Here is a 10,550-nt window from a genome sequence, read left to right as displayed (position 1 = left end):
ATGTATTTTTATTCCTTTGTTCGCACTACTTTTGATAGCCCTGAAGAAGCCTCTGATGTTGCATGTGCAACTTTCATTCAGACTGCATCAACTACACGGATACTATCTAGCAACTGGTTGAAGGGGTACAACCTACCAGATTTTCCTCCTGCCATATGTCAAAAGCTGGAAACGGGCCAAGTGCTGAAGGAAGGGGAGAGGTCAGCTATGTTAGATGCTATTTACAGTAGCATAACAAAGCACACATAGTAAGTATAATAATAATAATAATAATAATAATAATAATAATAACAGGCATTTATGTAGGCACTTTTAAGCATTGTATCAAAGTGCCTACAACATTACTACCCCCTCTTCATGGGGCCTTAAGCATTCCTGAAACCATCTCAACTCCTTTAGTATGCAGCCCCACTACGACAGCCATTTCGGCGCACACGTACTTATCATTCACATCAACGATCTCTGTACCCATTTACTCCTGGTTGAAGCAATTAAAGTTAAGTGTCTTGCTCAAGGACACAAGTGTCATAACCAGGACTCGAACCCACACTCTGGTGACTCGGCCGGCCATCAGAACTTGAGTTCAAAGTATAAGGTTGATCATGCTTAATGTTTTGTTAAATCATTTGAGTACTTTCTCAACTTTGCAGAGGAATCAGTCAGGAAATTTAAATGATTCAACACCTACAATAATGCAGCACATACACCTACAAAGTGTAGTTTGGCTATACTGGGATTTGGTACATTGTGGTGTCAGGTGACCACCCCACCCCCCGAAAAAAACAAAAAAATGTTTTACCAAAGTGCATTTAGATTATACCTCAAGAGCATCATCTCATTGTGTGCAAAAAAAAGCTATTCTATAGTATTCTTAACATTGAGGGTGAAGGGAGATCAAATGCTCCCTCCTCATCTCAATCATGAGAAGACCAGTGTTCATAGAAATAGCAAAATGCTCTGGACTAAATACTGTGTCGGTTCGATAGGTATTAACATATAATATTGATACATGACTAATATAGATATCACACAAATAAACTGGTTAAACAAATTCTGTTGCTTTTCATCCCATGTATGGTGGAAAATGGGCTAGTGGCCTGGACTTTTACTTTCATCTTGTAATTTTTTCTCTCAACCAGCTATCCTACGTCTGAGCAGTACAACAAGATAACACATCTTCTTTTGGAGAAAATGCCTCATTTGGCCCGTCAGCCTAACATGACTTTAGACAATGCCCAAGTAAGTATAAGTTGATAAGTTAGATTTTTGTTTGTGACAAACGGTAAAGTAAAAATTTTTAAATTTAAGTAATTTTGCATAGGGGATAATGAATACAAATTTTCACTATTTTTTTAGTATTAATTTATATAATACTGTTGTGTATAAAATGGATTTCAGAGTCTCTGGAAATACAGGTTGCAGTATAAATTTGCCAATTCCCGCAAGCGTGATGACCAAAACATACCATCAGTCCTGCTGCACAAGAGGAAGTCAACATCAGACAACTACTCAACCATATCCAAGAAGCAGTCTCCTCCACAGTGGGGCGTGACTAACTACAAGCCGTTACGCCCAAGTTCAGAAGATGACGCCTCGATCAATGCCCACATAACATGGATGAAGCAAGAAACAAAAAAAAAGAAACCCAACCATGAGCGTGTCCAGTTGGCAATGTGTGCAACATTAGCGGATCGTCGACAACTCATTACTGGAGGCAAAGCAACCATTAAGGAGATCCAAGAAGTTTATCCATGGCTGTTCGATGAAGAAGAGGTATGCCATTACACTCTACAAATTAATTAGTCAATTTGACTAAAAAAAAATAGTCCAGCGTCATGTCTGACACGACTAATTTTAAGTAGTCAAAAGTCTGAGCATGACTAAGGATTTAGTCAGAAATGTGACTAGTTTACATTAGTCCAGTGACTTGACTAAAAAGATGTCTCATACGACTAATGTTTAGTCCATCAACATTTTGGCTTAGTCCAGCGACTTTTTAGATTAGTCCAGCGACTTTTAATCTTGGTCCAGTACTTCACTTTAGGTCGTTCGTTGATTTGACTAATGGCATTAGTCAAAGCAACAATTTAAATCTTGACTAGTTGGCATCAGTCAGGAATGTCTTCCCACGTTCTTTTGATGTACCTGGACATTGTGTATTGTTGCATCATCAAACAAAAAATGGAAAATTGTTCATCCAAAAACAAAATCATTTTCTAAACTGTTTTCCATGAAAGAAACCATTTAGAATTTAAGATGGATTATAAATTAAAATCTTACTAGAAAGTATACTTCGACAACTTTATACATTCTGAAAATTCTTTAATTCAAATTTAATCTCAACAAGGCATAACTAATACAATGGTGACTCAAAGTTCATTGAACTCCACACAATTTATAAATAAATAATGTGATAAAATTGCTTGTTTAAAATTAGCACACTCATTTACCCTTTACTTTCTCAAAAGAGGGTTCTTGAACCCCTACAGTTTCCCTTCAATTTTATTTATCTGCTAAAAATTCCTTCAAATATACAAGATGACATTTAAAAAAAAAAGTACCAACAGAGGGTTTTTGCCCAATGTTTATGACTGTATATATTTTCTCCATATTTGTCATTATATTTTTGTCCAAATGACGTTACATTTGGCAGATCTGGGGTTGTTATAATCAAGAACATCATTGTTTTTAACTGGGGGTCACCGTTGCCAGGTACAACTGCTACTTTTTGAGAAAAAGCTCCATTGACACTAATTTAAATTTACATCCCTACATCTTTTATGCAAACATTTCAGTCTATTCAAAATGCATTTTTTTCTTAACACAAATGATGCCCAATGATGTAAGAATTATGATGTTCAAACTGAGATTATCAAATGGCTATAAGAGATAATGACATCCTGAATCACACGTGTTGTAAAAACATGGATATAATGCCTCTGTTCACAACAATATTCAAGGAAAACTATTTACTTTCCTATGTTTCAGGTTACCCCCCCTCCCTATTTAAGAAGAAAACTTCCAACGAACACTGGAATAATACAACAACTGTCAAGTCAATATTTTGCCAGAGGCCCATTCACTATTCCAAAGGCACCCTGTCAAAACTATTTGAAGTGAATTGTCACAAGTAAGATTTAATTCTTAGGGTAAAGGTACGATACAGGATTGGCTTTTGGTTGGATGCATTCAATTCAATTACATCTTAAAACAAACTTGTGATTTGTATCAAAATCGTTATTAATGTTATAGAGAAATCAATGAACAATGGTTATTTTGTACACATATGGTCAATTTGGGTTGTTAACAAACAAAATCAGATGTTGTTTGTTTTTAGATTATCAGGTAGTTTTTTCGAATATGCCCTTATTTCAGGGGGAAACATTTCACAGTCCTAGTACTAACTTCATAACCATTAAGCTTTCAAACAGAAATTCAACAATTAAAGTATTTGAGTGATCCTTATCAATCCTGTAATGTACCTTTAAGAAGAATATTCAGTTTATCTTAACAAGACATAATGCTTTGATCAAGAGGAACATGCTAATTAAGTGAAATGCAGTTTAACTTGGTTTATTTTAGTAAGACACAATACTTTGAGAGGAACATACTAAGTCAAATGCAGTAAAACTTGTTCATAGTAAGACATAATGCGTTTATCAAGAGGAAAAATACTGATGAGTCAAATGCAGCTTAACTTGGTTTACTTTAGTATAAACACACAATGATCTGATCGAGGGGAACATACTGAGTCAAATGCAGTATATGTACATGTAACTTGTTTATCTAGTAAGACACAATGCTTTGATCAAGAGGAACTACTGAGACAAATGCAGTTACTTGGTTTATGTTAGTAACACATTGCTTTAACCAAGAAAAATGGTCACAGTCAAATGTACCTATTCAGTTTGTCAAGGCAAGATATAACACTGCGGTCGAGAGGAATATTGTCTTGGATGTTCAGGACAATTTTCTGGAAAAAAGACAAAGTTTTCCTGAGGCATGTGGGATAAGCCAAATTGAAAACATAAAAGCTGGCTAAATACACTTTCACCGATGTCAGGAGACAAGTGGAGCTGCTGACAGCCAACCCATCAATGATCACGTCAAATGAAGTGCAGTCCTCAAGTCTGTTGTCATTACCCTCAATGACAGGCCAAGCTGTCCCCTGTATATGAAAAAATAAATACTTTTAATTAGGGAATAACAGTGTGTTAATTAGGGAATAACAGTGTGAGGACCTGGTCTTCACTGTGTGGTAATGACCGGGTTGGTGGCTGGCTGTTGTTAATGGACCAAGCCAAAAGCGATTTTCATTAACAGCGGCCATGGTCATTACTACCCAGTGAAGACCAGGTCCTCACACTGTTGTTCCCATGAATTAATACCTTTACTGTGAATTTTCACTTGTTCCACAGAACTTGTCTTTACATCACATTTTAATACACCCCAACGTGACCACTCTTCGACCAATCACAGTGCATATACTCTCTCTGAGGAGTTTATTAATTCAAAACAACACAAATTGGCCATTGGTATGTTGCAGATGCAATTTCAAAAACCCTCATCAGTTTATGAGTATATAAAATGAGACTGCCTCATGCATAGTGTAGGATAAATGGTGGTCCAAGGTCCAAATAATGTATTCTTCACTTTTGTTTGTTCAGCCAAAAGTGAATTGTAACCGAAGGTGAATTTGAGAGTTTGTATATCAGTCATTCAAAAATTATCAATGTCTTTCTTTTCTTGAGTTCAAGTCTTTGTCTTGCGTTTGAGTTGAGTCCAAGTTAAGTCCATGAAGTTGAGTGTTAATTCAACCCAACATGTGACAAATTAATACAAGTTATAATTCAAGTCATGAGTAAGTCAATTAAGAGTTTTGGATTTGATCATTCATTCATAAATATCCCAGACAGTTTCGCTATTCCCAATGGAGAGCATGTCACATGGGGGTGTTTTTATGTCTGAGCTGGACTTGTTTTAGACCGGTTGGCTAACGCGTGTTAAGCACTCATAGCCACACGCCTACCTTAATGACGCAATGCTGACATAAACCATGCCCATTCAAACTTGGCCCTTTATTGCATGGACATGACCCTGCCAGTCTTAAAGGGTCATTTAAGACCTCACTACCACTCTTTTATTCCCTTATTTAAAAAGCAGAGATGCATCACAAAAACAAGAAACAGAGATGCACTCAATTGTTTAAGTCTACTGGTTAATTATACTGTGTGGAATATGCGCATGCTTATTCAACCAATAGACCATGTTCTTTTGAGTGTTATTGTTTCTTGTTACGGCTGCAGTGTGAGCAACCCTTTACTTACCCCATCTTCATCACCCAGAATCAACATATTGCAGATTTTTTCTTTTAGTGTACATGGGATGCCAAGGATGGCAGCAATACTGATAGCTTCTGTAAAAAATGCAGAAAAACATACTTATTTTAAAGAATGTTATTCTAGAATGTTAAAGGACTTCCTCGTCTCTGGCTTGGTCCTTCATCACCTTGTCACATGACTGCTTTTAAAGGACTTTGAAAACAAAATTGATAATTAAAATTGTATGTCATAATTTTTTGACATATTGTTCAGTTTGACATATTGTTCAGTTTTTTTCTAGAAATATTGTTAACAATGAGATAAAAATTATGCCTTTTGAAAAATGCATTTTGCTAATCAAGGTCAAAGGTAATATTTTTACACATGTACATTATTATACATGCACATAATAAGCACACGCATATGTACATACTTTTTAAGTTTTCATCCTTAACCGCCATTGTTCAAATAATCATAATTCAAACTGTGCGCGTGCCCATCCCAACCTTTTCTAGAAATATTGCTAATGTACATCTTAAGCTAACATTGAGATAAAAATTATACATATAAAAAAAATGACCTTGCTAATCAAGGTCAAATGTAATTTTTTTGCGTAATTAATGTTTTTGTGGTACATAATATAATGTTGATTTAGTTTTTATGAAATCTGGGACATATTAAGAGCTTTAAACTGGTGTAAAAATTATCACTGTAGGCCCCTAGGTGTTTTATTTTTAGAGATGGTTATCAAAACATGACAATAGGTCATTCCGTGTCAATTCAACACGCTTTTGGACTTGACCAACACAGATTGAAACGTTACTTGGTGTGCTGAATGGACTTATTGAGAAACCACCAGAACAGACATTTTATGTCATTCAGATAATTACTTTTTGAGATACAGCTTAACAAACTTTTGACTAATTAGCTTGACCCTCTATGTTTGGACAACCATATCTCCAAAAGTAAAGCACCCACATAAATAAATTTTCCACTATTTTAAAGCTCTTGACATGGCCTTCATTTAATAAAATAAGGAGAAAAAATTCCACGTAGCACAACAAAATTACGCACAAATGTGACATTTGCCCTTGATTGCGAAAATGTATAGTTTTCAAAATGCGTAATTTTTTCATTGTTAGCTCATGATATAAGCAACATTTTCAGAAAAATTTAGGATGGGCACTCTTACAGTTTTGGAGTTATGATAATATGAACACAGGCTATAAAGGTTAAAAACTTTAAATGAATGTACATATGCAGGTGTACATACATGTATACAGCTGTACATGTACATCATGTACACGTACATCATGTACACGTACATCATGTACACGTACATCATGTACACGTGTATACAGTAGGCCTATAATAGTTAGTACTGTACTTTAAAAACATGTCCCATGACATGACTCATGTGCAGTGGCATAATTAGAAGGGGTGGGGGCAGGGCGGCCTCCACCCCCTCCTCCTCCCCCCCCCCCCCCAACCCTCATTGAAATCATAAAAAATGTTTTTTTAAAATGTGTAAATCAAGTAACATATTAAATGGCTTGCACTTCTTGGGCCCCAAAAGTAAAATCTTTGCCCCCACATGCCCCCCCCCCACCCCCCAAAAAATTGTGCGTAATTTTGTTAAATGCTAAGTGGAATTTTTTTCTCCGTCAAGAGCTTTAAAATAGTGGAAAGTGTTATGTGGGTGCTTTACTTTTGGAGATATGGTTGTCCAAACATAGAGGGTCAAGCTAATTAGTCAAAAGTTTGTTAACCTGTATCTCAAAAAGTAATTATCTGAATGACATAAAAATTCAGTTCTGGGGGTTTCTCAGTAAGTCAAATCAGCACACCAAATTTTGTGTCGATCCGTGAAGGTCAGGTCCAAAAGCCTGTTGAACTGACATGGAATGACCCATAAGCCAAATTCAAATCTTGGCGGTTTAGAGAATAACAAAAATTAGAAACTAACCTTGCCTTCCAAGACATGCTGCTGATGATGAAATGGGTTTCTCACAGGACAAAGCTGCTCAGACTACAACGGAAATATAGCAAAACCTACAACTTTACTATTAAATAAAAGTATTCAAAATAACAGAAAATCTTAAATGAAACATCTTATCTATTTAAATCTACAGGATGGATTTTAAAAAGACAATGTTTGAAAGATGTATTGTCCCGCATTTGAGTTACAGGTGCTGTTTTATATTTAGAACTTGAATGGCAACCAATCAGAACATACAATTAAGCAAGCTAAGCTGTAAACAAAACAAAAGAGCTCACAGTTCTGATGGTTATTATTTTTTGCATAAAACAATCCCCACTCAGTGGAGATGGTTGTCAAAATATTTTCTCTCCAAGTTCTGTGAAGTCTGTGGCTTATAATTGTGCTAAAAAGGAACAAATATTCAGTGTGGTGTGAGTATAGATGATGCCTTAAAATTTTGTTTTGCCCTACACCGATGTGATAAGCACTGAATATATATTCAGTGCTTTCGAGTCTTGCGGATAAAAAATTCCACAGGCAACATGGTCCCAATTTCATAAAAGATGTAAGCAGCAGTTCCCTCAGCAGAATTTCTATTTCATAAAGCTGTTTATCGTAAGCAAGGGTAAATGCTGGCTAACCCGCTGTTAGCACATGAGTGACGTAACAATGCAAATCCATGGTGAACGTGCATGCGCGCTGCGAAATTTTCTGCTAACTTGAGAAATCATGGTGAATGAAATACGTTTACATATGTATGCTTGAGCACATTTTTCTGCAACAGTAAGCACAAAAATGTGCTTACCGGTAAACAGCTTTATGAAATTGGGCCCTTGTCAGGATTCGAACCTATGACTCCTGCGTGACTACAGCAGATGTCTAGACCACCAAGCCCGGTACCCACTGCAAATAATACTGGATCCGCCTTGCTCAGTGGTCTAGTGGTTAAGTCGTGGGTTCGAAACCCACCTGAGTTGCCTGTGGAACTTTTTCCCCAGGACTTGAAAGCTCCTGAGTATACAGTGCTTATCACATCGGTGTAGGGCAAGACATTTGTTTTACTCATTTCCCATGATGCAATTATTACATATATTTAAAGGTTTACTGAAATACAAAGTATGATGCTTTGATATTGCACCTTATATTGTTTTTAAATGATTAAGTTGGAAAAAAGTCTTGTGCATCCCTGTGTAATTTTAAATGATTTATTTCCTTTAAAAATAATTGTCTTCATGAACTCCTAAATAGGTCACTTTTTGACATGGCTAGATTCTCAACATGACCTCACATTCATTGAACAGAATTGAGTGAGTTTGTTAAAAGAAAAAACACATATTTGTCATTCATTTGACAGACCCCATTTCAGAACAATTGTTTTCTGGAATAGCTCAGGAAACATGTAAGATGATGTCACATTGAGAATCCAGCCATTGTCAGCAAGTGACCTATTTTTGTTGGCATTCCTGAAGCCTTATTTTTTAAAGGAAATAAATCATGTGTACAATGGAATGTATAAAATGATTTTTTACAACTAAATCATTAAAAAAATTATGAGGTGCAACATAAAAGTATCAATACTTTGTGCTTCAGTAAACATTTAAAGAATTATACCTTGTCCTCGTTAGTTGCTACATTATAAGTCTTAACTTGATAGTCCAAAATTTGGGGCTGATGGACTATAGAGTTGCGATAACTACATTCCATCGCTTGGTACACTTGATTTTCCGAACATGCTACCGTTATTACTTGTTACTTGTCGTTAGGCCTACGTTTGTTACATGGAAACTTTAATGCCCATGTTTTCAAATTCAAGTTAGTTATGAATATGAACTTATTTTTAAATGTAAAGTCCTTGCTGATTGGAAGACATTTAGGACCGCACTTTATGATGGCCAATAAATAATAAGCTTTGACCATCCCCATAATATTATAATATAGCATGGGTTGATTTAAACATTAACCGACTAGGCCTTGCACATCATGTGTCGTGCAGTAAAGCCTAAAGCAAGGGCATGCATTGCATACAAACTACAATGATTAGGACCATCGTTTGTGTACACACACGTACACTATACACACGCCCGTAGCCCCACTGGAAAAACAACAACATGCTAAACAAGCTTTTTTGTTTCGTCCTTTTACAGTCGCTATATCTTGAAAATATACAAACTTTACAATAAAGTGTTCTACATTAAATTCTCAGTCTGGCAATATTAATTATAGGGTGAAAATCAGAGATTTTAAACTTGAATCTACCTGATAAACTTCGCCTGCATGCTCCATTTTGACACGTAATGCAAGGCCTAGCCGCCGTTAAGTGCTGGCCTATGCACCTAGAGTTCTGTGGCCAAAAACACTAAAAGCTTTTCCACAATATGATTGTAGACTAACGTCAATGTAACGGTCTCCCTCTGGCTAAGTATGTTACGGTTTTAAAAATGTAACGGGAAAACCAATATTCTCACCTTATTTCTGAAACTGGTCGGAGCCTGGATTGAGCCTCCTTGCCCTGTGAAGTGTATGTATCACACACGCCGAACGGGAGAGTATCATGTACGCCCTGCATGCTAGCTGCAGTTTGCAAGTTAACGGGTACAAGCTAAAAACCCAAGTTACACACTAACTATACATTGACGTTGCCGCCGGGTACCAGCATCCTGCTAATTCGCGGGCAATTTATATTTTTCCCACATCTAAAATGTTGGGAAGGCGGGAACATGACCAATCTTACTTAGTCAAAGCACCGTAGCTTCATACCAGTCAAAATTAGTCAAAACCCGACATTTTGACTAAATCGTTTTAGTCCAAACAAAATTCTAGTCACGGGTTAAAGTTCTGACTTATAGTGATTAGTCACAGCAAATATAAGATTAGTCAGGCTAACATTACATTAGTCAGAGACACAGGACTAGGCAAACTTAGTCATTTTGACCAATTTATAAGCAAGATTTACTAACTATTTTTTACAGTGTACATTATTTCTGTTATTACATTAATGGACATGAATCTCATAAACACATCAACGTAGCCAAACTTTGTTTCACCAGCCTGCTTTGCCCTCTCTGTGTGCACGACGATCATTATTCATGATTATATTTGTTTTGGTGGCCATTGTAAACTTAAATGCTTGTTTGGCAGGCATCTCGTCTTTTTTATTTTATTTTTATTTTTAAGAAGCCCTTATTCACCTCTATCAAGATGATCAAGTTTGTTTTTAAACTTGGCAACATACATGTCAAGTGTACAGG

The 10,550-nt window shown here is 36.2% G+C and overlaps 1 long non-coding RNA gene across 1 annotated transcript; it reads right to left on the bottom strand.

Annotated features, from left to right (window-relative positions):
* Positions 1-3,343: 3,343 nt before the first annotated feature.
* On the bottom strand, positions 3,344-9,858 carry LOC117305601. Its single transcript, XR_004520706.1, has 4 exons — positions 9,768-9,858; positions 7,288-7,350; positions 5,328-5,416; positions 3,344-4,168 (listed from the first exon to the last, which is right to left on the bottom strand). It is a non-coding gene; the product is annotated as an uncharacterized LOC117305601 (long non-coding RNA).
* Between the last annotated feature and the right edge of the window lie 692 nt (positions 9,859-10,550).

Source organism: Asterias rubens, unplaced genomic scaffold (genome assembly GCF_902459465.1).
Source record: "Asterias rubens unplaced genomic scaffold, eAstRub1.3, whole genome shotgun sequence".
Taxonomy (NCBI): domain Eukaryota; kingdom Metazoa; phylum Echinodermata; class Asteroidea; order Forcipulatida; family Asteriidae; genus Asterias; species Asterias rubens.
This window is presented reverse-complemented; position numbering and strand designations above follow the sequence as displayed.